At 42.5% G+C, this 27,592-nt stretch overlaps 1 protein-coding gene and 1 long non-coding RNA gene across 3 annotated transcripts in view; one reads left to right on the forward strand and one right to left on the reverse strand.

The window, feature by feature from the left end:
• pde3a (phosphodiesterase 3A, cGMP-inhibited) overlaps window positions 1–27,592 on the forward strand; it is a 394,862-nt gene that overhangs the window by 115,300 nt on the left and 251,970 nt on the right. The gene's annotated exons all lie outside the window — the stretch shown is intronic.
• On the reverse strand, window positions 16,574–27,426 carry LOC117515640. The gene is made up of 3 exons (XR_004562200.1): window positions 27,142–27,426; window positions 23,742–23,744; window positions 16,574–16,585 (listed from the first exon to the last, which is right to left on the reverse strand). It is a non-coding gene; the product is annotated as an uncharacterized LOC117515640 (long non-coding RNA).

The following is a 27,592-nucleotide window of genomic DNA, read 5'->3' on the forward strand; positions in this document are numbered from 1 at the left end:
TTCAGTTGAATAATGGTTGAAGAGAATTTGCAAATCATTGTATTCTGTTTTTATTTACATTTTACACAACGTCCCAACTTCATTGGAATTGGGGTTGTATTCGGAACACATGAACTCGCAAACATACTTCTGCAGTGAATCTACAGCGAACTATATCATTAAAAGGATCAATGCATATTGATCTTTGTCATGAATTTGATTGATGACTAACTGATTTTGTTTTTCTTTTTTAAGTAGTCTTGATTTGGCTAACATGTCCTCTCTGTTTGCGGTTTTTCCTCTTAGGGATGCCTGAGTTGGCCGTGTCATTTGATACAGGTGCTGGGTCAGGCCTTTTTATTGTGTGTTTCAAGTTAGACTGCCAAAATTCAAGAAACCAGATGGGTGTCAGTTCAGCAATGGTCTGTTGATACTCTCTATGATGAGCTCATTATTTCATAAATGTCAGAATTAATTGATCACCTTCAAGAAGTAGCTGACTATAGCTGAGGTCTTTGTGTTTCTTGTCTAGGAAGCTTCTGTATACTGTATATTCAATATGAACAGAGCCTGAGACATACTACATACAGTCAAGTACAAAAGCATTTGAACAGTGAGCATTTTTGAGTGTACACTTTTGGCAGCTGAAGGGGTTTGTGTTGTTTCCTCATTTCATTACTATAGTTGTCTCCAAGAGTTGTTTTGGGAATTGTTTGCTGTTAACTGAAGTCCACAAAGCTGTCGGTGGAACACCAAAACAAAGTACCCCATAAAAGAGAGCGAATATAATTCTGTGTTGACATTTTAACAATTTGCTGCATGAACTATATCTGCTCTTGAGCTCAGTAGCCACCAAAGTCCCACCAAAAAAAAATAACATATAATGTTTGGTAGATTTTCGAACAATTGTTTTCTTGATGAAGAAAATCCTGCTTCAGAGTTGGACACATCAAGATTACACAAAAATAAACACTTCTTCTGAGGCTTTTGGCTTCCTGTAGAACATTTGCCAGTGACCACAGGCAGTGACTGCAATGAAGCACACAGCAAAGTACCCCAAGAACAAACACAAACTGAAGAAAGCTGCAGTGGAACACTAACATAGCATCACCATCTAATATATGCAGGCTCAAGACTTCAGGTGGGCATTGACCACAAAAAGATTTAATGCCTCGTATTAGAAGCAGCAATTGAATTAACCTCTGTGCAAAGTGGAAAGAGGTTATTATAATAGCAATCCAACAATATCTGTCTGTCTGTATGTCTGGCAATATCTTGCAAAAAGCAAATTCAATCTAACTTGGTGCATAGATTCAGCAGGTCATCCTCACCACAGGTCATGTCAAGGTAATAGGTCTCAGGTCAAGGTCAAAGCAGAGGTAATCATCTGAAATACATGAGTGATCCTATCTCGGGCACTAAATGAGATATTGAAACATGGTCTTCAGCATAGATCCATGCTGTCCTGTACTGGGTCTTACAAATGTATCAGACCTCTGACAGCAATGATGTCATGCAATGACATCAAGCCATAGTCCAAAAATGAGGTTGCCGAGGCGTGGCACTGCTGTCAATTTGCCTTGTTTGTTTCCTTTTAAATTGGGGTCTGTGTATTAAAAGTGCTGTAATTTGTTAAACATTCAGACCATTTTGAAGAACCTCATATTAGTGTAAATACCGTTTGCACTTTGAGCTTGTGTTCACACTTCAAAATTGCAAAGATTTTTCCTGCTTCCGATCATTTCTCCTAATACTGTTCCTGAACCTGAGGAATGCTTTTAGATGTCAAAGTAAACACAAACTGACATTTATGGAAGACATATGGGTGCAAACACACACACACACACACACACACACACACACACACACACACACACACACACACACACACACACACACACACACACACACACACACACACACACACACACACACACATATAAGCGTTCTGTGTGTGATGTTGCCACAGATGTAATACTCATTCATTTCCATGTTGGCAGAATTTGAAGACTCATTCAGGGGCTGGTGGATTTAAAGGTCAGCTGGCTTGTTTTGAGTGCGTGTAAGATTTCCAACATCATGCCGCCGCTCGAACAGGCTTCATCCAAACTACACAAACAGTGTCCCCTGACAGCCTGCAGTCTGCCATTCATTCAGTAACCTGCTCCATCTGTCCCAAACCCTCACAGCTAACCTGATGTTAGTTTACGGACTTCCCTTTTTACCCAACCGTCGACAAAGCTTGTCCAAATGGCAGCATAACTTTCCCCTTATGTGTTTCCCATTCTCCCACCATGCCATTTTCCACAATCCTTCCACTTTTCCTTTCCTGTGATCCTCCTCGTCTCCTCACCCAGCATCTTTTATTGTTTCCAGACAGCGGTGAAACACGGTGAGGGAAGCGTGTGGACCGTTACAGTCTGTTTGCACAGAGAACAACTGGGAGACACGCATGCACACAGGTGGAATGGTTCCAGGAAAGTGGCATCTGTGCAACCCATTAGACCTTCAGTAGAACTGTGCAGGCCTTTTACATGTGGCAGTCAGATGCTGGAATGAGGGGGTCATTTAAAAAGGAAGCACCCCTGGACACACACGTATTGTGTGCAAACTCCTCAGCAGTCCTTCAAGTTGCACACTGCTGTGATGGCCAAGTAATTCCTAAACGTCTTGTTTGACTGTGGCTCAGCGTGACAACAGACTGAACAAACCTTCCGTCACGCCACCTGTATGTTTTCTGAAGAGAGGGTTTGAAGCTCAAATGGAGACTTTCATGTGTTGCCATCTTGGCGGTGCCCAACTCGGTCTAACACCCGGCCAACCAATAAGTAGGTGAAGAGGTGGAGTGTGGCCAATGAAGCCCAACAAACACCCACCATGTCGGACTTACCACAGATGCTCAAGCTAACATGCTAACCTTTGTTTGATTGTTGTATTAATGCAAATTTTGCAGTGGTTTTTATAACAGGTGGCTTGAGTGTTGGTATTAAAGATTATTACTGATTTCCTCATGAACTGTGCAGTAACAGTGTCGCAAACATCACCGAGCTATAGAGTCCTGCTAATTAGTGGTAATGGTGCTAGCATACACATTAAATAATACTAAAATTTAATTCAATGGAAATACTGGAGTATGGACTTCTTAGACGCTCGGCTAGTATATGACTGACTTTATTCAACATACTTTTGTCTGTTCCGGAAACCATCCTGTGCACCAACAACATTTCCTGTATGCTCGTTTTGTGAATTGTTTTGTAATTTGTGTCTGTAGCATGTCCCAAGCAGACGGTCACCCCTTTGAGTCTGGTCTGCTTGAGATTTCTTCCTCAGAGGGAGTTTTTCCTTACCACTGTTGCTCTGGGGGTTGGTAAGGTTAGACCTTACTTATGTGAAGTGCCTTGAGGCAACCTTGTTGTGATTTGGCATTATATAAATTAAAATGAAATAATTTGGGAACATACATTCTCTTTTTCATGATCAGATATTGCATGCTTTCTCTCAAAACTCCTGCAGATTTGCTATGTTCTTATTCAAAAATGTACGTCTGCGTGCAGATATAGTTCTGCTTGTAAAGACTTCCTGTGCTCCATCTTAAACTCCTCCTTCTTGCACTCAAACTGTTTCTGTGAGCTGGATTTTTATGATACAGTCCTACCAAAGGGAACATCCCACTAGTCTGAAGGTTCACTTGTCTGCAGGTTCATGAGTCCAAAGGTTTAGTCCACCATCCATTTTCGTCCGCTTCATCCGAAGTCGGGTTGCGGGGGCAGCAGCTCAAGCAAAGCCGCCCAGACCTCCCGATCCACACACACCTCCCCCAGCTCCTCCGGGGGAACCCCGAGGCATTCCCAAGCCAGCTGCAAGGCGTAGTCCCTGCAGCGTGTCCTGGGTCTTCCCCGGGGCCTCCTCCTGATGGGATGTGCCCAGAACACCTCTCCAGCAAGGCGTCCAGGGGGCATCCAAAAAAGATGCCCGAGCCACCTCAGCTGGGTCCTTTCGATGTGGAGGAGCAGCGGCTCAACTCTGAGCTCCTCCTGAGTGACCAAGCTCCTCACCCTATCTCTAAGGGAGCGGCCAGCCACCCTGCGAAGGAAACTCATCTTGGCCGCTTGTACTCACGATCTTGTTCTTTCTGTCATGAGCTAAATCTCATGACCATAGGTGAGGGTCAGAATGTAGATCGATCAGTATATCGAGAGCTTTGCCCCCCTGCTCAGCTCTCTCTTCACCACGATGGTCCGCATTACTGCAGATGCTGCACCGATCCATCTGTCGATCTCACGCTCCATCCGTCCCTCTCTCGTGAACAAGACCTCAAGATACTTAAACCCCTCCACTTGAGGCAAGAACACTCCACCGACCTGAAGAGGGCAAAGCGCCTTTTTCCGGTCGAGAACCATGGCATCAGATTTGGAGATGCTGATTTTCATCCCGGACGCTTCACACTCGACTGCAAACTGCTCCAGTGCATGCTGAAGGTCCTGATTTGACGAAGCCAACAAAACCACATCGTCCACAAACAGCAGAGACGAGATTCTGTGGTTCCCAAACTGGACTCCCTCTACACCCTGACTGTGCCTAGAAATTCTGTCCATAAAGGTAATGAACAGAACCGGTGACAAAGGGCAGCCCTGGCGGAGGCCAAGGTGTACTGGAAAGAGGCTTGACTTACTACCGGCAATGTGAACCAAGCTCCTGCTGCGGTCGTACAGGGACTGGATATCCCTTAACAAAGGACCCTGGACCCCGTACTCCCGGAACACCCCCCACAGGGCGCCTTGAGGGACACGGCTGAACACCTTCTCCAGATCCACAAAGCACATGTGGACTGGTTGGGCGAACTCCCATGAACCCTTGAGCACCCGATGGAGGGTGTAGAGCTGGTCCAGTGTGCCGTGACCAGGACGAAAACCACACTGCTCCTCCTGAATCCATTGTTTGAATATTGGTGGAATTCTCCTCTCTAGTACTCTGGAATAGACCTTACCAGGGAGGCTGAGGAGTGTTATCCCCCTGTAGTTGGAACACACTCTCCGGTCCCCCTTCTTAAACAGAGGGACCACCACCTCGGTCTGCCAATCCAGAGGCACTGTCCCCGGCCACCACGCGATGTTGTAGAGATGTGTCAACCAAGACAGTCCCACAACATCCAGAGACTTAAGGTAGTCAGGACGGATTTCATCCACCCCAGGAACCTTGCCACCAAGGAGCTTTCTGACCACCTCGGTGACTTTGGCTTGGGTGATGGATGAGTCCACCTCTGAGTCCCCAGTCTTTGCTTCCTCTTCGGAAGATGTGACGATGGGACTGAGGAGATCCTCAAAGTATTCCTTCCACCGACTGACAACATCCCCAGTCAGGGTCAACAGCTCCCCACCCCCACTGTAGACAGTGTTGGAGGAGAGCTGCTTCCACCTCTGGAGACGTCGGACGGTTTGCAAGAATTTCTTTGAGGCCGACCGATAGTCCACCTCCATGGCCTCCCCGAACTCCTCCCAGACCCGATTTTTTGCCTCTGTGACAGCACAGAAGTCCAACAACTGAACACCACTCAGGTTCAGATCTTGGACACCGTGCTTCCCGATCACCCCCCTCCAGGTCTCATTGTCGCTGCCCAGTGAGAGACCTATGGCCAACCCGAAGGTGTAGGAATGCGACCCTCTTGTTCACTGGAGTGAACTCCAACACATGGCAACTGAGCTGAGGAGCAATGAGCAATGCTACCCCCGCCCGCTGCCTCTCCCTGTGGGCAATGCCAGAAAAGTGGAGCATCCAGCCCCTCTTCAGGAGTTGGGTACCAGAGCCCGAGCTGTGCATGGAGGTGAGCCCGACTATCTCTAGTCAATACCTCTCAACCTCCCTCACAAGCTCAGGCTCCCCCTCCACAGTGAGGTGACATTCCACGTGCCACTAGCCAGAGGCTGTGAGTGTAGACCGGGCCACCGGGCCACCCGCCCTCGACCGCCACCCAATCCTCTCTGCACCTGACCCCCATGGCCCCCTCTGCAGGTGGTGAACCCACAGGAGGGCGGGCCCACGTTGCTTTATCGGGCTGGGCCCGGCCGAGCCCCGTGGGCTAAGGCCCGACCACCAGGCACTTGCGCGCGAGCCCCAAACCCAGGTCTGTCTCCAGGGTGGGGTTCCAGCTCTGCCATACCGGGCAAAGTCTTGGTCCTTGGTATTATACTGGTCATGGGAGCTTCTGAACTGCCCTTAGTCTGACCTGTCCCCTAGGACCTGTTTGCCATTGGAGACCCTACCAGGGGCACGAAGCCCCCGACAACATAGCTGCTAGGATCATCTGGGTACGCAACTCCCCCACCATGATAAGGTGGCATTTCAAGGTTTAGTCAATAAATTAATATATTTTGATGCCAAGTCCCAGTAGGTTGCACTACTAGCTGTAAACTTACATGTGCTTTTCGTTTCAGTTAAAAAGACATTTCTTTCATCCGCGATGCGAGAGTGAATGTTACTTTAATTTAAAAAAAGTGTATTTGTTTTTACCTTTGTTGATTATAAAGATGCACCGTACAACATAAATGTCATACACAGTATTCTGTAATTAAGACTTTGGCATTTAATTCAAAGAACAATTATACAACAGTGGTGGGCACAGTTAACCAAAAATTTAGCTTCGAAAGTTAGCTAATCCGCTAACTGAAAAGTTACGTTTCATAATGCTAAACCGATAAACCGCAAAAATTTTTTAGCGGAAGTTACAGCTAACTGCTAACTGCTAACTTTTAGTACTGTCGGCTACTGACATGCCAGTTTCGAGTTTGATTTCTGAGTAAAATCAATTTCAATTTATTTTCATTTATATAGCCTCAAATCACAACAAAGTTGCCTCAAGTCGCTTCACACAAGTAAGGTCTAACCTTACCAACCCTTAGAGCAAGCACACAGGCAACAGTGGTAAAGAAAAACTCCCTCTGATGATTTGAGGAAGAAACCTCAAGCAGACCAGACTCACAGGGGTGACCCTCTGCTTGGGCCATGCTACCGACGCAATAGACAATACAAGAAATTATACAGGAAACTTTGTGAGTCCATGCTGGTGCACAAGACGGGAAGTCTACAGAGGAAAACACCCACTCCCATCTCTGGATGGAGCTGCACCTTAAACAGAGAGATAAAACATAATCAGGGGCAGAAAGATAAGAAATACAGTATAATTTATCAGCATTTAGCAGCAACAAAAACAGAAGAAATAATAAGGTAATTGCCATCCACTAGCCCTAAGCTTCACTAAAAGACCCAGACCTTAGATAAAGCTGAGGCTGCTCCCTTTACTAATAAATTAATTTAAAAGGGTAGAAAGCATAGTAACATACTATGCCACTATGCTAGCCATATGAATGGGAAAAAAGTGCTTCTTAAGTTTGGACTTGACTCTACAGAATCTGACTGTTTTATTGATGCAGGGAGATCAATCCACAAAGCAGTTGCACGATAAGAGAAAACTCTGTGACCCGCAGACTTTTTATTCACCCGAGGGACACAAAGTAGTCTTTGTGTCGCTAGGGAATGCAGAGCCTGGGCCAGTACATAAGGTTTAAGTAGGTCAGCTAAAGGTACGTTTACACATAGGCAAGATGCATTATGAATGTCACATTTGCGTCATTCTTGGCACATGCCTGACATTCTTAACGTGACTTAACGCATCTGAATAGGTTTCTTAATAGCACATGTTGGTGCGTGGAGCATGTTTTTGGCTGTCAAAAAAATCTTCCACGAATGTCACGCACCACCCTCATTTCACCTCATGTCGTGGAGGTCGCAACTGAGTGAGTTGATTTGTCTTGATTAGTGATGATCCTTAATAGAGTGTGACAGTGTTATTTTCTGACGTGCATAGAATTAAACCCTGCTACACCGCATTCAGTTTCATTGCTGCAGGATGCTGAAGGAGGACAGTGATGCCAAGTCAGCTAAAAGTCTTGTTCCAATGCTTCTCAGTGCGCTCCTGCAGGTATTCCACCTGCTGCATGGACCTGATGTTTGGGAAAACGAGCGAGACGAGAGCCACGTGAAGCCACACATCTGGCTCGCGCCATCTCCAACGAAGCATAAATTTAAATTAAATTAAATTAAAGCACAAATTTCTTCTGCTGTGGCTGTTGAGGAAAAACTAGAGTGATCTGAATTGTTCAGCAGCTGACGGTTGGATGAATATGGGTGTGTGTGTGGAGACAATTCGCCGAGGAGACGCCTCTTCCCCGAATCATCACATTCGTGATCAGCGGCCAAGAATGTATACTTTGTGGCATTCATGACTTGTCATCGTTATGTGTAAATGCAGCATTAGTAGGGAGTGGCTAGTCCATGAATAATTTTATCATTTTAATATTTAAATTTTATAACTTAAAATCAAAAGCGACTACAAACCCAAAAACAACCAACGGGCGAGAGCTTCCATCTTACGTATTCAGACAGCTGTGAGCTCAGTCTTCCTTCAGCAGAAGTGAGCGGTGCGGGCTGGCTGCTGCTCCAAAAGTGTGTCTGTTAAAGTTCTGAAGGTTTGAGCTTTAACAGACACACTTGCCGAAAGGCATTGTGTGGAAAAATGAGTCTCCTTCACTGGTTGGTTTATTTATTTGTAAAAACCAACACACAAGTTACTGTAATGTGTGTGTTGGCTTTTACAAATAAATGTGTATTTGTTAATATGTTATTTTTCATTTGTAAAAAAAAATGCTTTTTCAAAACTGAAAATTCTGTTTGTGAAGTGTAATTCACGACCAACACAGGCCACTATCCCTACTCCCATCCAGTAGATGGCAGTGTTCGATGCAAAAAGAAAAGAAAGAGACATTTCAATTTCCCATAATGCCTTTCGGCACTTGTCTGTTAAAAGCTCAAACCTTCAAAATTTGGCGCATTCCTTTAAAAAGATATGTCATATGTGTGATATTTTCTCTTTGTAAAAATGACAGAGGTACCTTTAATGTGGATAAACTGTCAGGAATTGTTTATGAGTAAAACCATGTGTGAAAAGTGTGTTGTGCTTCATATCTCCTCCACACTGTCTGTTTTTTTTTGCATGTTGAAAGTAAATTACTTTTTTTTTCTTTCTTTGGGGCAACAGCAGCCAGCTCGCTCCACTCTCTTCTGCCGAGGTAGGACAGATCTCAGCTGTCTGACTATTGAAAAATACACAACAGATAAGTACTAAAATGTATGATTTTGACTGTTAGGTTTTATTCACTATGCCAGCAAAAAAAGTTAGCAGACTGAAAGTTTGCTGAGCTAAATTTAGCAGAAGCTAAGTGGTCTGCTGATAGTTTTTGAAATTAGCTGAAAAGCTAATCTGCTAATAAAAAAGTTCGCTTCGCTAATTAGCGGTTAGTGGATTAGCAGAACTGTGCCCACCACTGTCTTCCAACCTTCATGGGTGACTCTGTGAATTGCAATAAGTAAGTCCCTTGGCTGCTCCCTTGTTTGCACTCGCGGTCACCACAGCAAATCCAAGGTGGATCTGCATGTTGAATTGGCACAGGTTTTACGCTGGATGCCCTTCCTGACGCAACTCCACATTACATGGAGAAATGTGGCAGGGGTGGGATTTGAACCCGGAGCCTTCTGAACTGAAACCAAGTGCATTAACCACTTGGCCACCACCCCTGTACGACTAGTTGAATTGCAATGTGTGGCTTAATTTGGAGTAAATGCACACAGACTGAACCTTCAGATTAGTGAACCTAGTGAACCTAGTGGACCCTTCCCCTGCCAAAACTACCCAACCAACAGAGTGTCAGATATGCTGTTGACCAATGAAGCCATCCTTGAGGGAATACAAACAAACCCACCACATAAAGCAAGTACAAATTCAGACGGTCTCCCCCTCAAAAAAGAACAAAAGACTGCTTCTCCATCATCACCTTCACCTTTTAACTGTTTGAGAAAGCTGTTTGTCCTTAAAAGGGGCCCATGTTTTGTGTACAGTAAAAATGGAACAAAAACTGATAGGACTGCTAATCGATCTATCTATGTTTCATTGTGGCCAGACTAGGGCACACCTGTGCAGTAATCATACTCTCTAATGATATGCCACATGTGTGAGGTGGGATGGATGATCCCGACAAAGGAGAAGTGCTCGCTAACACAGTTTTAGACAGATTTGTGAATTTGAGAGAAATAGGTCTGATATCGAAAATGTTTTAGATCTTTGAGTTCAGCTCATGAAAAATGGGAGCAAAAACAAAAGTGTTGCATTTATATTTTTGGTCAGTGTCTGTCTGTCTATCTATCTATCTATCTATCTATCTATCTATCTATCTATCTATCTATCTATCTATCTATCTATCTATCTATCTATCTATCTATCTATCTATCTATCTATCTATCTATCTATCTATCTATCTATCTATCTATCTATCTATCTATCTATCTATATCTATCTATCTATCTATCTATCTATCTATCTATCTATCTATCTATCTATCTATCTATCTATCTATCTATCTATCTATCTATCTATCTATCTATCTATGCTTTATGAACTGACATACAGCATTTTATAAAATAGCATTGAATAATAAAAATTTTGATTCAAAATGTCCCCCCCCGGCAAAAAAATTGCTTGTTCATCTATTTTTTTATTTATTTATTTTTTTTTTTTTTGGAAAGGAAAAGTGCTTGAAATTTAAATCAGATTGGAAAAGATTTTTGTAAAATCATATGCATGAAAATGAAAATGCATTTACGCATAATGCAAAAGTGTTATGAACGTCAACTCTGGAAAGCCGGTGGAGCGAGCCTTTATTGGCAGTGAAGCGCCATGTGACATCAAGGGTCTAAAATGTCCATTGAGATTTTTCTGTTAACAAGCCTCTCTTGGGGCGTCAGTCAACATCGCCCATGAAACGGCTGCACTTGTGTAGTAATAGTTTCACAGATGTAACAAAACGCCACACAGAAAATATGATGAGGATTTTCTTGAATTACTCAATTTCCTTTGGGATTTGTGTCTATAGTAATAAAAATACACCCTCAGTCAATCGTTTGTCACACGTTCAAACCCTGTTAGCATATTTGCACACTGATATAATAGCAGTCGCCTTTGAATTTTGAAAACTTGTTCGCATAAACATAAATCGTAAGCCCTGAAATGGTTGATGCATTTGAAGGATGCTGACAGGCCCTTTGTAGGTGCTTTACCCTCTAAATTTGACACAGATTTAATCTTGTTGCCTCACATCTTGGACAATAAATGAAAATGAACATTTTTGGTAACAGAAAACTTACTGACAGTAAAAAAGAATTTGGCAGCGCTTATGTCCCATCTGCCTTCATGTCTCTCAGTGTGTTGCATAAATACAGACATGTTGCTAGTTAAGTTGTAAGTTTGTGAATATCACATGAGGTCAGGATGTGATTGCAAATATGCACCTTGACCACACAGATCTATTCAAACAAGGCAGATGTTTTTCTTCTCATACACGACATAAAACTTGATGCTTTGACAAGTAGATAATGTTTGTGTTCACTTTAACGTAACCCATTAGGCTACACCTTATAAGGTCTGAGGGATGACGTGTGAGAGAGTGAATGCTTGTCAGTAGCTGCATAGTTTTTATCTTCGCTGCTCTGAGAGCTGCTGAAATGAGTCTGGAGTCTAGCCCCTTTGATTTTAGGGAGAGACGGAGTGTGCCTGAGGAAGTAAGGAATCAGGGAGTCAGGGAGGGGTTTACATAATCTTTTTAGGAGGAGGCCGTCTGTTCGAGCCCTACAGCTGTGTTTCATTAGTGTATTTGTGTTGCTCAGTCTGACTTGACTGGACTGAGTATGAACCCAAAGAGAGGCCAAAACACAACAACTCAGACTCTGATTTTCACTTTGCAAGTTTTCTACACTTTCAATAAGTTTGTGCCAAGGACACGACTCTGTTACATTTGTAATAATGAGCAGAAGGAACACTTTTGAAATGTCATGTTTTTGTGGCTCACACTTTTGTTCTTTTATTGTTCATTTTAAGCATAATAAGAGGAATTGGGGAAAAAAGGAGAGAGCACTCACAGGGCACATAGCTCTGCCAAGGTCTGACAGCACTTTGATTAAAGTCTCGGTCCAACCGAATACTAAGCCATATGAGCCGCACGAGTGTGTCAGCGATTATTCGAAGAATGCTCTTCAACCCCAAGTCCAATGAAGTTGGGACATTGTGTAAAATGTAAATTAAAACAGAATACAATAATTTGCAAATCCTCTTCAACTGATATTCAGTTGAATACACCACAAAGACAAGATATTTAATGTTCAAACTGATAAACTTTATTGATTTTGTGCAACTATTTGCTCATTTTGAAATGGATGCCTGCAACACATTTCAAAAAAGCTGGGACAGTGGTATGTTTACCACTGTGTTACATCACCTTTCCTTCTAACAACACTCAATAAGCATTTTGGAACTGAGGACACTAATTGTTGAAGCTTTGTAGGTGGAATTCTTTCCCATTCTTGCTTGATGTACGACTTCAGTTGTTCAAAAATCTGGGTTCTCCGTTGTTGTATTTTGTGCTTCATGACGTGCCACACATTTTCAATGGGCAACAGGTCTGGACTGTAGGCAGGCCAGTCTAGTACCTGCACTCTTTTACTACAAAGCCACGCTGTTGTAACATGTGCAGAATGTGGCTTGGTGTTGTTTTGCTGAAATAAGCAGGGATGTCCCTGAAAAAGATGTTGCTTGGATGGCAGCATGTGTTGGTCCAAAACCTGGCTGTACCTTTCAGCATTGATGGTGCCATCACAGATGTGTAAGTTGCCCATGCCATGGGCACTAACACACCCCCATACCATCACAGATGGTGGCTTTTGAACTTTGCCCTGGTAACAATCTGGATGGTGTTTTTCCTCTTTTGTCCTGAGGACATGATGTCCATGATTTCCAAAAACAATTTGAAATGTGGACTCATCAGACCACGGCACACTTTTCAACTTTGCATCTGTCCATTTCAAATGAGCTCGGGCCCAGAGAAGGCGGCGGCATTCCTGGATGTTGTTGATGTATGGCTTTTGCTTTGCATGGTACAGTTTTAGCTTGCACTTGTAGATGTAGTGACAAACTGTGTTAACTGAAATGGTTTTCTGAAGTGTTCCTGAGCCCACTCAGTAAGATCCTTTACACCAGGGGTGGCCAAGTTTGGTCCTCGAGAGCCACCTTCCTGACACTCTTAGTTGTCTCCCTGCTCCAACATACCTGAATCCAATGAAAGGCTCATTAAAAGTCTGCTAACGAGTCTTTCATTGGATTCAGGTGTGTTGGAGCAGGGAGACAACTGAGTGTCAGGAAGGTGGCTCTCAAGAACCAAACTTGGCCACCCCTGCTTTACACAATGATGTCGTTTTTTTACTGCAGTGTGGGATCGAAGGTCATAGGCATTCAATGTTGGTTTTCGGCCTTGCCGCTTACATGTAGAAAGTTTTCTAGATTCTCTGAATGTTCTGATTATATTATGGACTGTAGATGATGGAATCCTTAAATTCCTTGCACATTGCGAAACATTGTTCTATTTTTTCACGCAGTTGTTCACAAAGTGGTTATCCTCGCCCCAAGTTATATACACCTGCAACTGTGTGTGTCGATCACTCCCCCCCCAAAAAAGCATTCTCTGCTCGACATTCAGCTTTGTAAACGCTTATAAATATTGTCATCAATATAACTGTGAAAAATCTAAAAAATAAATCTGCATGATCAGACATCCTTAAAAACAGTGGAGAGATCTGCATGTGCGTGCACATTAAAACAGCATGCTGCTCTGCACACATCAAGATCCAAAATCTGACTTTCTCAAAATAAAATAAAAATTAAAGTCTACCAGCTCCACTGAGGAGAACAAAATACAAAAGGGGGAAAAAAACTGAACAGCGCACTCACCCACTTGTAGAATGATTTCCAAGATTAAATATGTAAAGTCCACACCACCAAAGAAGTCCTCAAGCACACCTGTTCCTGATTTGCTGATTATCACCTGGGGTTATATGAGCTCACTGGGTGTGTAAGTTCTTCGCCAGTTTGATGTGCCTTGTGCCTTCATTCCAGCTCTGTAACTGCATTCCATAGTCCTGTCTACCTCCTTGTGTGTTCCTGACCTCCAGCCTATTGCAACGACCACGACTTTTTGCCTGATGATTTTTGGACTGTTGCTTTTCCTTGACTACCTACTCCTGTACCGACCTATGCAAAGCTGTTTGTTTGAACCGCGCATTTGTGTCCAGCAATTCCTGAGCATCCAGCCTGATACATCAAAGTTGGTCGAAATCTGATCAAATCTCTTCAAATTATTTTGTTACTACACAGATGGATGCACAGGACTGAAAAATGCCCAAATGTGCTACCATAACTTGAAAATCAAAGGTAAATATTATAAAAAGAATTAAAAATATTTCTAGCTCATTTAAATATGTTATCAAATTTATCTTGGCCCAAAGCTTATCTCTATAACAAATTTCACTTTTGTTTTGCTGGTAAACAAGAACAACATCTTACGTTGGTCATATGTGTGCCAAATACTGTATGGATGAAGCACATGAGTCTAGAACTCCTTGGAAGAAATACCAGCCATTTTACTGCGATCGCTTCGGCCAAAAAAAGTGCAAAAACGGAATGAAATGGCTTAATCTGGCTTGCCTCCTAACAGGCTGGTTCATAAAGTGCAGACCTGGCAACCCACCCAAAAGTGAAAGAATGGAGCTGCACCCTCAGCCAGAATCCACAAGAAGCGTTACTTCTGCTTCAAATTTTTACCCCGATGGAGCTTGATCAAGCAAGTTTCAAGTTGTTGTCATTAGAAATACCCTGTTTAAATACATTTGTACATGACTGAAGCCATTAAGACTATGATCACCCAAAAGTTTCCACGTTTTATCAATGATTTTGACAATCGCGATGAAATTTATGAACAGTTGAAAGAAATTGCAGATGATGGCCATAACCACTACGTATGCCAAACTTGTTCATGATTGGCAAAGATGAATCAAGAAGTTATTATGATGCTTCAAAGCGTGCTCTACGTGGTCTGTTAGAAAAGTAACGGACCTTTTTATTTTTTGCAAAAACTATATGGATTTGAATCATGTGTGATTGCATCAGCCAAGCTTGAACCTTCGTGCGCATGTTTACATAATTATTGTATGGCCTTGCCTTACAATATAAAGCGCCTTGGGGCAACTGTTTGTTGTGATTTGGCGCTATATAAAAAAAAACTGATTGATTGATTGATTGATGTGAGTTTTTTCATGCCTGTCGGTTGCGTCATTCGCCTGTGAGCACGCCTTGTGGGAGGAGTGGTCCAGCCCCCTTGGCGGATTTTCTTTGTCAGGAAATTGGCTGATTGACTGCCGCTTTGCTTCATCAAAATTTTTTCAGAAAGTGTGAGAGACAACCAAGTGGAAACCATTTGGAAAATTCAGATGGCTTTCGGTGAAGATTTTATGGGGATCACACAGATTAAGGACAATTACAACTGGATTAAAGATGGCCCACAGTGACTGAGGGCATGCCAAGCGGCGATCGACAGGCTCAAACGACCAGATCATTTCCAAAGTGAATGCTTTGTTGATCCGGGACATCGTCTGACTACCAGAGAAATGGCAAGACAGCTGGACATAGCACTTTTTCGGCACATTCCACTGTTACAGGAGTTTTTGTAATGGAAAGAGGAGCGGAGAAATTTGCCACGGAGCCGCTCATGGCGCGGGACGAAAGCACCCCCGTGTTGGTCTCACAGGACAAGCCCTAACATGCCTAGCTCTTGCACCATTCGGAAGATTCAGACGGCTTTCGGTGGCTTTTCAGTCGTGTGACTATCCGAGAAATTGTGGACGAGTTGGACATGCCACAACATGTCCTGTGAGGCTTCATCATGGCGTTGCTTTTTGTTCTGTGCCCTGCGCCTCCATCCCAATGCGCAAATTCCTCCGCACGTCTTTTCATGCCGAAAAAGTGCTGATGTCAAACTCTTCTGCTATTTCTGTGGTAGTCAGACGACGTCCCGGATCAACAAAGCGTTTACTTTGGAAATGAACGGCACATTCCACTGTTACAGGAGTTTTTTTGTCATGAAAAGATGTGCGGAGGAATTTGCGCGTCGGTGCGCCATCCGCCGCTATGGGCCGTCTTTAATCCAGTTGTAATTGTCCTTAATCTGTGTGATCCCCATAAGATCTTCACCGAAAGCCATCTGAATTTTCCAAATGGTTTTCACTTGGCTGTCTCTCACACTTTCTGAAAAATTTTGATGAAACAAAGTGGCAGTCAATCAGCCAATTTCCTGACAATGAAAATTCGCCGAGGGGGCTGGACCACTCCTCCCACAAGGCATGCTCACAGGCGAATGACGCAACCGACAGGCGTGGAAAAACTCACGCATGCGCATGAAGGTTCAAGCTTGGCTGATGCAATCACACATGATTCAAATCCATATAGCTTTTGCAAAAAATAAAAAGGTCCGTTACTTTTCTAACAGACCTCGTAATTTGCTATTCAGGATTAACCAGCGCTCTGTGGAATAGCCCTGTTATACCCTTATTCCACAGGGCACTGTTCTATTACGATCCCCCACGATCCAGAAAAAGTGCAAAAAAGGGCTAAAACAGCTTACTCAGGCATCAGGCTGGCTTATAAAGTACAAACCTGGCAATTGGCTTGAAAACAAAAGTAAAGCTGTGTCCGGCTACGTTCTCAGCCAGAACACTGCTTTTGCTTTAACTTTTTATCCCGATGGAGCTCAGTCAACCAAGATTCAAGCTGTACTCATTAGATCTACCCTGTTTAAAGACATCTGAACATGATTGAAACTGTTAAGACTATGAATACACAGAAGTGACTGTGTAATGACAGTGATGTGGTGAATTGGGATGAAATTTTTGAACAGCTTAAAAATTTCACCCTGATTTCAAAAGTGGTGCCGATGATGTCCGTAACTATTGCATATACATAATTTGTTCAAAATTGACAAAAGCTGGATCAAGACATTACTGTGATGCTTCAAAATGTGTCCTGATTTGCTATTCATGATGAAACAGTACTCTGTGGAATAGGGGTATTAGGCACTGCAGATGAAGTGTTTTGTCCAATGACAGACAGTGTGACCAAGAACTGGACTCATGTCTACATACTCAGAGTTCAGCTTCTACCCCACTGAACTACTGATGAACAAACAAATAGGTCCAAAAACATTAAGTTCTTGGTTTAAGTAATAAATAACACAAACATCCTGCATAATACACTGTAAAACATTTCCAGTGATCAAGGGTGATGGTCTAGAGCAGTCCTTCCCAAACCTTTCTTCTGTTCTGCCCATTTGTAGATATTTTCAACCCCCTGTAACACACATGTACATTAGGGCCCCTTCACACATAGTGCAAATACATACAACTCAGCGCGATTCATGGCGGTAGAGCTCATATGAGCGCACCATGAAGCATCGTGCCAACGGGCAGGTGTGCACGATTGCTGGTGCGACGGTTCATGCACACGATGGTGTCTTTTGAGCAGGAACACAGTGTGAGCAGATGGGGCGAGGTGCACCACATCGCGCCGCTGATGTGGAGGAAAATAAAATAAATACCAGCTGTATAACTAGTGAATAACACTGGGTTGATAGAAATAATACATAAAAGAGGGCGCAATACAGAACCCCGCAGTAAATAAAAAAAATACCACTAACAGGATTTGAACCCGCACACTCTGATTACCAGACAGAAACTTTACCACTGCGCTACAACCACTGTGTTGTAACAGGAGCGTGAAATGGCTAAAATCAACAAGCAGATAAACGTATTTTCTAAAAAAAAAAAAAAGTGCTGTGATAACTGACCAAACTGCATTTGGTACAGTGTGGTTCTGCTGATATGTGACTGAAAGTGGCATATTTGTCATACTGTTTGGTTGTTCTGGTTCTGCGGCGCACCGCTCACAACCCTCAGGGCCTGACGCATGTCCTGTCAGACGTGACATGTCCAAATGGACTGACGGTCTGTTTTTATGTATTTCCACACAAGTATACACATGCGCATGTCTGTCAAAACATGGGACGTGTGCTGCAGCTGTGATGTCCAGAACTGGCAATGTCTCAACAGCTGTGAGCAGTCAGCCATGTTCCCTGTCCTGTCAGCACACAGGGTGCTCTGCAGGGGTGCGCAAACTACATGTACACATGTTGGGGGGGGGGGGGGGGCGCAAAACACACCCACATGTGTTGTGGAGGGAGCCAACACTCTGGCATGCCACATGTTCAACTTCACAGTTGTGGGGCACTTACACAAATTTCACTGCCAGCTCAACAGTAATTGTCTGCTGTTGTCACGTTAATAGTGTGAATGGCCACATGTTTTCTAAGTGGGAAGCGAGCAGTGTTAAATGTTCGTGTGTGTCATTTAGAATTTGGCCGACACCTGCCATGAGAGGGTTCGATGGGCTCGCACAGCACACACTCTGTCTTTCAGCTGCTGGTGTGCGCAAATAGTTGTAGCAACAGGTGTATGAGGCAGCTACAATTTTACATGTTTTCCACATGATTCCTGCTTCATGTGCACTTTATGCGCAAGTCGACCAAATTCACACTATGTGTGAAGGGGCCCTTAGGGCTGTTCATGTTATATAGTGAAAAAATAAAAGTTGTGAGAGACTTCGGGCCACATGTTGTTTTTGTTCCACAAGCATAATCATCTTTAGAGTTGCCAGATACAGCTGATGGGTTCCATCCATAAAGCTATTCAAAAATGCCAAAATTATGTAGCTACCGTATACAAATATGAATTATTAAATATAGAAATATTATATGTATTGTCCAATGGGACATGTATCCTCCCACTGGGAGGAGGCCCCGGGGAAGACCCAGGACACGCTGGAGGGATTACATCTCTTGGCTGGCTTGGGAACGCCTTGGGGTTCCCCCGGAGGAGCTGGGGGAGGTGTGTGTGGATCGGAGGTCTGGGCGGCTTTGCTTGAGCTGCTGCCCCCGTGACCCGACTCCGGATAAAGTGGAAGAAAATGGATGGATGGATATATGTATTGTATTTTAGTTAAATAGAAATAAATATTTGAATTGTCCTGGGAACCACTGCTCTAGAGATTACAGCAGCAGACTGTGACCAATGTGCCCTTGAGCATGGTCTTTAATTAACACGTTGCTCCTGCTGTGCAGTTGAGTACACCCTGACATTTGTGTGGGTGAATGTGAGGCATTGTTCTAAAGCATGTACCTTTGTTACATTCTACAGTGTCTGAATGAACCCAAAGACGTAGGCAACAACCAAACCGGAGGTAAATTGCAATAATAAGGTGATTTAATGTTCAAAACACGTGAATATAGTCCAACAAACAGAGTGAGTAGAATGGGGTACAAAACGGGAGTAAACCAAAAATGCAGGCAGAGGGAAACAACTAACAAACTGGATCTAGCAAAGGAATGTAATCAAACAGTAAGGCACATAGAGCAGGCATGGAATAATCAAAAGCTAACAAACAGAAACATGGCTACACACAGGAGATGACAAAAATAATTAACATATTTATGAAGGAAATCATGGGAGGAACCAAAGAGAATAAAATGGCAACAAAACAAGGAAATAGTGCAGGCTTAAATACACATACAAACAAATGAACAAACAAGCAGCAGGTATGGGAATTAGCAGAGACCAGGATGGAACACACGTGCAGAAACCAACATACAAAATGTGACTCCAAACTCAACATAAATCCGGGGGTGAGTGGAACCCAAAAACATAAAAATAATGATACACAACCTAAAAAGCGAATCACAAAACCAAGAAAAAGACAACAGACAAACATGGAACTCAGAAGTGTACAAAGTGCAAACAGGAAAACAAAACACGATAAACCGAGGAACACAGGATTAAAACATTATGACAAAAACACAGACAAGGACAGTGGACAGTTCACAAGGACGATCCACATGGAGAACAGACATAGACAGGGGAGAGAACACAGAGAATACTAACAGGGCACAAACAGAACACAATAACAATATACACCAGGACAAAGACAAAACACTGACAACAGATACGGACAGGGGATAGACCACATCAGCCTTATATGGAAACTTGCCATTTAGATTGCAATGCCAATATTTCATTCTAGAACAATCTTACACACTGTAAAATATAAGTTGACTTTACTTAAAAAAAAAATATGCAAAGTCGTTGCCTTAAAAAAGTAATTTATGTTAACTTAGATACATTAGATTTGATTATCTAATTTTTTGTTAGTTCTCTGTACTCAAATGAACTTAAATAAATTATATTATAGTAACTTGTTCATTTTGAGTTTGCAGTACTCAAATAAACTTAAAAACCTAGATTATAGTAACTTGTTTATTTTGAGTTTACAGTAGTCAAATAAATTAGATTACAGTAACTTATTTACTGTGAGCATCCAGTACACAAATGACAGCGTAATTCTCTTTAGTTTTGTTCATCCTTCATATTCAGGTCAATTTAATTTTCTTGAAGCTACAGCTAACCGCTAACTTTTAGTATTGACTCCAGTACAATGTCAGCTACACAAGCCATTTTTGCGTTTAAGCACCGCTGACACTTCTGAGGAAAAACAAAGGCGATCACAAATCCAACACAAACAACGAGTCAGAGCTTTATAAACCAGAGATTTATAAACCAAACTAATTCCAGACAGTTTATCATCAATGAGTGAAAAACAGGTTGGAGAGAGCACTGGTGGTCCAAACACGGGCTCACCATGGACGTGTGTGGGCGGGAATGTGCAAAGTAAGTGAGGCAGATCTGCACATGTCTGAAAGAATGCCCCAAAAAGGACACTGGATATGAAAAATTATTTTTTCTAATTTGTCTTAAATGGGAAACATCAAGTAAAGCAGGTCTTCCAGTCTCAAAGTATTACTTACTTATTTAAAATGAGTGTTCATAACAGGTTGATGAAAACTGAGTTTGGTTCACTTATCATACTTAATTAATTTGTATGTTAGCATTTACAGTGCATTTGTAGATCTCAGCTATTTTCCTTGACTGTTCTACTCAGACCTGAGTGCAGAAGCAACGTATTCCTTGATAGTGATGACTGGAACAGGTTTTCTCTGCATCATTACACGCTGGAAGTTTGTTGTTTGTAGACAAGAACATATATTTCTTGTTTAAATAATATTAAGCATTGCTTTAAAGAAAACAGTTTACTTACTATTTTATTCAGGTCTACAAGGTCTGTCCGTAAAGTATAGGTCCTTTTTATTTTTTTCAAAAACTATATGGATTTCATTCATATGTTTTTACGTCAGACATGCTTGAACCCTCGTGCGCATGCGTGAGTTTTTCCACGCTTGTCGGTGACGTCATTCGCCTGTGAGCACTCCTTGTGGGAGGAGTCGTCCAGCCCCTCGTCGGAATTCCTTTGTCTGAGAAGTTGCTGAGAGACTGGCGCTTTGTTTGATCAAAATTTTTTCTAAACCTGTGAGACACATCGAAGTGGACACGGTTCGAAAAATTAAGCTGGTTTTCAGTGAAAATTTTAACAGCTGATGAGAGATTTTGAGGTGATTCTGTCGCTTTAAGGACTTTTCACGGTGCGAGACGTCGCGCAGCGCTCTCAGGCAGCGTCATCAGCCTGTTTCAAGCTTAAAACCTCCACATTTCAGGCTCTATTGATCCAGGACGTCGTGAGAGAACAGAGAAGTTTCAGAAGAAGTCGGTTTCAGCATTTTATCTGGATATTCCACTGTTAAAGGAGATTTTTTTAATGAAAGACGTGCGGGCGGATTGCAGCGTCGGCTCGCAGCCGCCGCGACGCTCCGTCACAGGAAAAACACCTCTGCTGGAAGCCTTAAGGACAAGTTGGAACATCTCCAGCTGATAAACAATTTCTCATATACTCACTCCACTGAAAGCCATCAAAAGCCAACTGGATTTTAACAAATGGTTATCAACACGGAGGTGTTTTTCCTGTGCCGCCGCGCCGCGTCGGCTGCGTCCCGCACGTCTTTCATTAAAAAAATCTCCTTTAACAGTGGAATATCCGGATAAAATGCTGAAACCGACTTCTTCTGAAACGTCTCTGTTCTCTCACGACGTCCTGGATCAATAGAGCCTGAAATGTGGAGGTTTTAAGCTTGAAACAGGCTGATGACGCTGCCTGAGAGCGCTGAGCGACGTCTCGCACCGTGAAAAGTCCTTAAAGCGACAGAATCACCTCAAAATCTCTCATCAGCTGTTAAAATTTTCACTGAAAACCAGCTTAATTTTTCGAACCGTGTCCACTTCGATGTGTCTCACAGGTTTAGAAAAAATTTTGATCAAACAAAGCGCCAGTCTCTCAGCAACTTCTCAGACAAAGGAATTCCGACGAGGGGCTGGACGACTCCTCCCACAAGGAGTGCTCACAGGCGAATGATGTCACCGACAGGCGTGGAAAAACTCACGCATGCGCACGAGGGTTCAAGCATGTCTGACGTAAAAACATATGAATGAAATCCATATAGTTTTTGAAAAAAATAAAAAGGACCTATACTTTACGGACAGACCTCGTATGTTTGACTGTGCTCAGTAATGTGTGCATGATAGAAAAATATCTCTTCATTTAGACAATAAGGCATAATGACATTGTTGACGTCGCACAAGCAGAGTCGTGACTGGGGTATTGGATTGATGATACTTTCATTGGATGTCATAATTTCCACTAGGAAAGTTACTGTAATATTTTTTGTAGTTTACTGTGTTTAACTGTCACGCTGTGTGGCTACTCATCAGGCTGCCTGGGAGCAAGCGTCTGCATTTCCTACTTCGTATTTCTTCCACTTTAGGTAAGACTTTCCTTCACTGACACAGTGGCTCTGTGGTGGAACTGTTCGCATTCTGTCTTCAGTGATCTCAGTTCAAATGTCAGTGGAACCAACCTATGAATCTGAGCAATATTTGATTTAACTTGGTAATAGTGCATCTGTGGGCATGAAGACAGTCATGGCTACAGCAATCTGACAACTTGACTGTCACCCAAATAATTGTCAACTAGTAGACCTCGCAAGGACAAATTTGGAATCCTCTCAAATGTATGCCATGTTTGGTTCAAATAGGATTGAAAATTAAATTTCTTGACCTTTGCCAAAATTAAAATTTTAACAGAGATTTTGGCGCCCAATTGGCTCACCAAATTTGGTAGAAATCAGCAAAAGCACCCTGGAGGAGTATGCCAACAAACAAACAGGCAGATATGACCTTGACTTTAGTGACTGGCCTTTGCTAAGTTTGGCCTTGCAAGAAAATTCCTCCCAGGAATAAGACAGTCCTGGAATAAGCATGCCTCATAAGTGTGTCATGTTTGATGCAAATCGGAGAGAAAAACTACCTTGACCCCAATGATGACCTTAAGTAATTTGATATTGAAAAGATATTTGATATTGAAAATCAACTTCAACTTTTTTTCTTATATAGCGCCAAATCACAACAAACAGTTGCCCCAAGGCGCTCCATATTGTAAGGCAAGGCCATACAATAATTATGAAAAACCCCAACGGTCAAAACGACCCCCTATGAGCAAGCACTTGGCCACAGTGGGAAGGAAAAACTCCCTTTTAACAGGAAGAAACCTCCAGCAGAACCAGGCTCAGGGAGGGGCAGTCTTCTGCTGAGACTGGTTGGGGCTGAGGGAAAAAACCAGGAAAAAGACATGCCGTGAAGGGGGGCAGAGATCGATCACTAATGATTAAATGCAGAGTGATGCATACGGAGCAAAAAGAGAAAGAAACAGTGCATCATGGGAACCCCCCCACAATCTACGTCTAAAGCAGCATAACCAAGGGATGGTCCAGGGTCACCCGATCCAGCCCTAACTATAAGCCTTAGCGAAAAGGAAAGTTTTAAGCCTAATCTTAAAAGTAGAGAGGGTATCTGTCTCCCTGATCTGAATTGGGAGCTGGTTCCACAGGAGAGGAGCCTGAAAGCTGAAGGCTCTGCCTCCCATTCTACTCTTACAAACCCTAGGAACTACAAGTAAGCCTGCAGTCTGAGAGCGAAGCGCTCTAATGGGGTAATATGGTACTACGAGGTCCCTAAGATAAGATGGGACCTGATTATTCAAAACCTTATAAGTAAGAAGAAGAATTTTAAATTCTATTCTAGAATTAACAGGAAGCCAATGAAGAGAGGCCAACACGGGTGAGATATGCTCTCTCCTGCTAGTCCCCGTCAGTACTCTAGCTGCAGCATTCTGAACCAACTGAAGGCTTTTTAGGGAACTTTTAGGACAACCTGATAATAATGAATTACAATAGTCCAGCCTAGAGGAAATAAATGCATGAATTAGTTTTTCAGCATCACTCTGAGACAAGACCTTTCTGATTTTAGAGATATTGCGTAAATGCAAAAAGGCAGTCCTACATATTTGTTTAATATGCGCTTTGAATGACATATCCTGATCAAAAATGACTCCAAGATTTCTCACAGTATTACTAGAGATCAGGGAAATGCCATCCAGAGTAACGATCTGGTTAGACACCATGCTTCTAAGATTTGTGGGGCCAAGTACAATAACTTCAGTTTTATCTTAGTTTAAAAGCAGGAAATTAGAGGTCATCCATGTCTTTATGTCTGTAAGACAATCCTGCAGTTTAGCTAATTGGTGTGTATCCTCTGGCTTCATGGATAGATAAAGCTGGGTATCATCTGCGTAACAATGAAAATTTAAGCAATACCGTCTAATAATACTGCCTAAGGGAAGCATGTATAAAGTGAATAAAATTGGTCCTAGCACAGAACCTTGTGGAACTCCATAATTAACTTTAGTCTGTGAAGAAGATTCCCCATTTACATGAACAAACTGTAATCTATTAGACAAATATGATTCAAACCACCGCAGCGCAGTGCCTTTAATACCTATGACATGCTCTAATCTCTGTAATAAAATTTTATGGTCAACAGTATCAAAAGCAGCACTGAGGTCCAACAGAACAAGCACAGAGATAAGTCCACTGTCCGAAGCCATAAGAAGATCATTTGTAACCTTCACTAATGCTGTTTCTGTACTATGATGAATTCTAAAACCTGACTGAAACTCTTCAAATAGACCATTCCTCTGCAGGTGATCAGTTAGCTGTTTTACAACTACCCTCTCAAGAATCTTTGAGAGAAAAGGAAGGTTGGAGATTGGCCTATAATTAGCTAAGATAGCTGGGTCAAGTGATGGCTTTTTAAGTAATGGTTTAATTACTGCCACCTTAAAGGCCTGTGGTACATAACCAACTAACAAAGATAGATTGATCATATTTAAGATTGAAGCATTAAATAATGGTAGGACTTCCTTGAGCAGCCTGGCAGGAATGGGGTCTAATAAACATGTTGATGGTTTGGATGAAGTAACTAATGAAAATAACTCAGACAGAACAATCGGAGAGAAAGAGTCTAACCAAATACCGGCATCACTGAAAGCAGCCAAAGATAACGATACATCTTTGGGATGGTTATGAGTAATTTTTTCTCTAATAGTCAAAATTGTGTTAGCAAAGAAAGTCATGAAGTCATTACTAGTTAAAGTTAATGGAATACTCAGCTCAATAGAGCTCTGACTCTTTGTCAGCCTGGCTACAGTGCTGAAAAGAAACCTGAGGTTATTCTTATTTTCTTCAATTAGTGATGAGTAGAAAGATGTCCTAGCTTTACGGAGGGCTTTTTTATAGAGCAACAAACTCTTTTTCCAGGCTAAGTGAAGATCTTCTAAATTAGTGAGACGCCATTTCCTCTCCAACTTACGTGTTATCTGCTTTAAGCTACGAGTTTGTGAGTTATACCACGGAGTCAGACACTTCTGATTTAAAGCTCTCTTTTTCAGAGTCGCCAATAACCAGAGTTTGATCCTCGGCGAGTGTATCGTCGAGTGGGGAAAAACGGTTAGAGATGTGAACGGGTTGACGGTGTACACGGGGCTTCTGTTTAGGGCTACGCTTCCTCCTCACAGTCACCCAGTCAGCCTGCTTTCCCGACTGCCCTGGGATCTGCCAGGGGGGTACTAACGGCGGCTAAGCTACCTTGGTCCGCACCGACTACAGGGGCCTGGCTAGCTGTAGAATTTTCCACGGTGCGGAGCCGAGTCTCCAATTCGCCCAGCCTGGCCTCCAAAGCTACGAATAAGCTGCACTTATTACAAGTACCGTTACTGCTAAAGGAGGCCGAGGAATAACTAAACATTTCACACCCAGAGCAGAAAAGTGCGGGAGAGACAGGAGAAGCCGCCATGCTAAATCGGCTAAGAGCTAGTAGCTACGCAACCTAGCGGATTCCTAAAAACACACAAAGTGAATAATGTGTAAATAATTTAGAGGTGATTCAGCAGAAGGAGTGCCCCAATCAAGGCACCAAACAGGCCATGAAGCAGCACAGGCAACGCACGACAACAGCGAACGCACGACAACGGTGCTAAAATAAAATAAAAATCGACTAAACACACTGTGGAGCAGCACAGATAACGCACGACAACAGTGCTAAAAAATAAATAAATAAATAAATAAATAAATAAAAACGAAAGCGTTAGCAAGCTAGTTAGCTTGCCAACGCTGATGAAAGTTAGCTGATAAAAAGTGCTCCGTCGCGATGTTTCGACCGTTAGAGGTCTTCCTTAGGCGTTGGAGCACAGTAAAAAAGTAAAAAAAAAAAGTAAAAAGGTAAAAAAGTAAAAAAGTCTTGAAAAAGACTGTTAGTTCAAGTCCAAAGCAGCAGGTAGCAGTCTCTGTGTAAACAGTCCCAACAGAGAGCCAAAATTCTGATGCAATCTCACTCCGAAGACCAAGTCAGCAAAGTCCACGTTCCGCTTCCTCAATCAAGGCGTCGGTCTGATGGCGATGACAGCAGCCATTCCTCTTCCTGAGGAAATGATCATTGACTTCAGACGTAACAGGGATGTGGCCAAGGAGAGTATCATACACAATGAAAAAGTGGAACTTGTCACATCATATAAGTATTTGGGGACTATTTTTGATGACAAGCTGAAGTTTGATGTGAATACAGACGCCATTGTGAAGCGAGGACAGCCGAGAATTTATCTTCTTCGTAAACTGAATTCTTTTTCTGTCAGGCCTGCAACCCTTTGTCGTTTTTATCAGCCTTTTATTGAGAGTCTTTTGTGTTTTTCATTTATCTGCTAGTTTCACAGCCTCTCAGTGAAAGACAGAAACATTGAACAACATTGTTAAAATTTGTTCAAAGATTATCGGAGTGAAACAAACAGACTTACACTCTTTTTGTAATCAACAGATCCTCTGGAAGGCTGAAATCATCTTGTCCATGTCAGGTCATGTTCTTTTAGGAGAGTTTTCTCTGCTTCCTTTAGGACGCCGTTATGCGTCCCCGGTGTGTAGAACCAACCGGTTTTTAAAGTCTTTTATACCTTCGGCAATTTGACTTTTAAATGCTCCGTAGGTCTGCCATGTTTTTATTTATTTATTTATTCTTGCTATTCATTTTAACTTCTTAAGTCTGTTTTATTTGTTTTTGTTAGTTTTATTGTTGTTATATATTTTTATTTTATTTTTTTTCTTAAATGGACTGCTCAAATGAAATTGCCCCATGTGGGATTAATAAAGTTGTTGATTGATCGATTGCCTGGACAGTTCTGAAACTCACCTATTTATGG

Source organism: Thalassophryne amazonica, chromosome 8 (assembly GCF_902500255.1).
Source record: "Thalassophryne amazonica chromosome 8, fThaAma1.1, whole genome shotgun sequence".
In the NCBI taxonomy this organism is placed as follows: Eukaryota; Metazoa; Chordata; class Actinopteri; order Batrachoidiformes; family Batrachoididae; genus Thalassophryne; species Thalassophryne amazonica.